Raw genomic sequence first — 3,770 nt, forward strand, 5'->3', positions numbered from 1 at the left:
TTATGAAACAATGAAACTATATATATATATATATATACACACACACACACACGCGCGCGCACACACAGATACACACACACACACAGATATACACACATACCTAGCTATCATTTAAAATACAGATAAACAATAGAACAAACCGTCCTGGCTTAGGGCCACAGGCACCACTGTGTATAGTGGGTGTTTCACCTTGTGCTAGGGGTTGGAGGCCTGGACAGCCTTGTGCAGCACCGGGGCTCAGTCTGTTCCCAGACCCTCTGGGCAGCGTTGTCTGCACTGAGATGCTGCCTGTGTCAGCAGCTGTAGACCCGAGCCACCTCAACCAGCTCCCAGGGTCTCTCACCCTCCGTGCAGCACCTCCTGCACCGAGCTCCCAGCCTTGTTCCGGGGGTTGAGGACCTGAGCAGCCCCAGGGGCTCCAAAGATCCTGCTCCGTGCACCAGCCTGTGCACCATGTCACTGGTCACATGCCAAAGGTTGTAGACCTGAGCCACCTCACGTAGCTCCCAGGGTCTGAATGCCATGTGCCGTGCTGAGCACTGAGAACCTAACTGCTAGACCCGTGCCCCACTCCCCGCTGATGGAAGTCTTCAGGGGCTCTTCCTGGGCTACTGCAGGTCTCCTCAGCTCATCTAAGCCCCGCTCTTCTCTCTTCTCAGTCCCCGATGCGTCCCCCTCATGCTGGGCACGCAGCTCCTTTTATATGCTCCAGGGCTCTGCCCCTGAAGTCTTCCAGACCTGACAGCTTACAGTCTTCAATCAGGTCTGGTGCAGCTCTTCTCCCACCTCCCCTCAGGAAAGGGGGATAACATAACATCTATTGTGATGTTATTTCTCTTGCTGCGTCCTGATTGGTGGATGGGCTCCACCAATCAAAACAGCAGGATCTCAAGCCTGGGACTCAACCCAAGCTCTGAAAGGTAAGCCTGCTCCATGTGTATTTGGTCATGTCTGCTGTATCTTGCCTGTTTGTTAATTTGAGAAGAGAAACGTGCTGGCGTGTAGGCAGGAAAGCCCCTTTTTTTTAGAACACCCCTGCTGTGTACTGGAAAGAAGAAACTGGTTTTGGTCAGGTAAGCAGGAAAGATCAGACATCTGGCTTGATTGGCTAGACTGGGAGGGTTCTTTTAAATGAACTGGAAAAGAGAGAAAGGCTGGAGGCCTGGCTACCCCAGTTAGATACTTGGGCTGATGTCACACCAGGTACATAGGAAGAACGAGCTGGGAGCCTAAGGAGCCTTTTGGGTCCATGCAAATTGTACCATCTCGTGAAGCAGAGAGGTGATGGGCACAAAAGCTTGGAGAAGCCCTTGATAAAACATCTATAGAAGTTTGCAAATCCCAGGAACCACTGCATTCCTCATACTTCCCACGAGTCAGGAGGGCAGAACTTGGTCAATGAAGCCACCTTCTACAGGTCCATTCTTAACCCCTTTGGGGAAATGATATAACTCAGAAACTCAATGGTGATCCTGTCAAACTCACATTTTTCAAATTTGACATAGAGACCTTGGTGCCTCAATTTCTCCAGTACAAAATGTGTTTGTCACGTAATTTCTGTGTATCAGGAAAAATCATCAACATCATCCAAGTAGATAATGACAAACTGATCCACGACATCCTGAAAGATATCACTTACAAAGTGTTAGAAAGTAGTGGGGGCATTGTGCAGACCAAAAAGTAATATGATGTTGATAGCTCCTTTCTGTCTCAGATAGGTGTGGCTGCACTATACCCACCTACATAGGCTCAGTTGCCTGATCTACTGCTAGTGACTGAGAGCCATGGGGTAGGAATGAAGGGGCCTCAGTGAGGGTTTCCACCCACTCTACCCTCCTGGCAGTCATGGGTCTATGCAAATGCACAGGTCCATGAATGGATCCACTTGAGCAAGGGCCTCAATCCTCACCAGCTCATCTTTTAACTCATCATTCAGTCCCCAATGGAAATTAAAGAGTTGGGAGGCCTGATTCCATTGAACACTGGCAGTCAGATGACAGAATTCCCTTGCATAATGAGCCACAGATTTGGACCCCTGCTTTAAGGGCATGCAGAACAATCTCAGCTGATTGCATCCGCAGGGGGTCACTGCACAGCACAGCCCTGGCTTCAGTAAATTTCTCCAGGTCATCTAAGGGGGGATAGAGTGTGGAAGCATAGACAAGAACATTGCCTGTCAGGGGGTTGATCACCAGGCCCACCCTAACTCTGTCTGTGGGGTAAGTTTGACGGTACAGGGAAAACAGGAGGCAGCGTTTATTTAATAAAGCCCTGGCTCTTCATCAAACCAAACAGGGTAGGGTTACCTTGGGTTCTGGGGAATGTTGAGGAGCAGATTTGAAAGGGGTGACTGGAGCAGCGCTTTGCATCTTCTGGGATTGCAGGGATGCCTTTTCCTTCTGAAACGCTTTAGTTTGAGTCAACAGGGATGTGTTTGGTGCCTGCAGAGCCCCTGCTTGGACCTACAGGCTGGTCATTAAAGCCTCCATGGGGAAAGGAGCTTGTGGGAAATCCATATTGGGTATTAAAGTGTTTCTCCCTGGGGAACGATCTTTTATGGCTCTGTAAACTATAAGGATAGGGGCGCAAGCAGTCTTGTGTAGTGTGGGGCTGGCCAAGTATCTGAGCCCACGAGGAATCTAGATCTGCAGTGAAGGCTATCCCAAAGGGTCGAAAACCCAAAAGTCAGACTCACAGAGTCACATGCAGTGGGAGCACAGCTGTGGGAGGTTAAAAGTGATAACTTGTGTACTGGGTGTGGGGGAGGAAGCCAGCAAAAAGCAATGGGCTTCTGGCCCAGAGGAAGTTAAAAGCACCCTGGAAATGGAGTTGGGGGATAGGGCGAAGAGGGTGGTGCCAAGAGAGGGAGAGCTGAGTCCAGCCCTGGTGTTTTCCCTCCAGGTCCAAGGAAGGACCATAGCTGGGAGTTAACCCTTCATTGACTCTATGGTGGTTTGTTAAGTATTGGCTTTGTTATAGACATTGTTTTCCATGTGGGCGTGAGTTTGCCCCAGGAAAGAGCTGGGTGAGAACCCACTACACATGGTGGAGAATGCAGGCACTCTAAACCCCAATGCCAGCCATGAAGACCAGAATCCTGTTCAAATGGCAGGAGGGGCTGTAGCAACAACAACAGCCATCTCAGCAGCTCCAAACCCAGCGCAGCAGTTCATAAAGAACAGCAGTAACAACAACAGCAGTTTCAGTGAAAGCAACAGCAGCAGCAACAGGAGTTCCTGAAACAGCTGTAGCAAAAACCCCAGTTTTTCTTTTTTTATTTATTTAAAAATGCATTCCCTCCCCTTCCCCAACCATTTCTGACTTTTTCTCTCCCTCTCTATTCCCTAGATAAGTATAAGTAAGCTAAGATGTAGGATAAGCTTTAACATTTTATTTTAGGTAGTAAGTTTTATTTTTCTCTCCCCTCCTGGCAAATAAGTGCCCTGCTATTTTGATATATATATCCACTGTTTTATAAGTGATCATTATTATGTTTTGTATTGATTTTTTTTTTACTGCTTCTATATTGTGTGATTACTGTTTTAAGCCTATATATGTAAGTTAGCACAAGTCATGTCAAGTTTCCATTTTGTTTGTCAAGTCTCCATCCTGTCCCTAGGCCCAGTTGTGTAACCCATGACTCACACCTATCTCTCCTATGTAACTTGGTTCCTGAATGAATGGGGATGAATGAGGGTGCTTGAGAGACAATGGCAGTAGGTCTACAAATAGCTCCCTCTGAATGACCAAACCATCAACACCAATACCTG

The sequence above is a fragment of the Alligator sinensis genome, unplaced genomic scaffold, assembly GCF_000455745.1.
Source record: "Alligator sinensis unplaced genomic scaffold, ASM45574v1 scaffold651_1, whole genome shotgun sequence".
Taxonomy (NCBI): domain Eukaryota; kingdom Metazoa; phylum Chordata; order Crocodylia; family Alligatoridae; genus Alligator; species Alligator sinensis.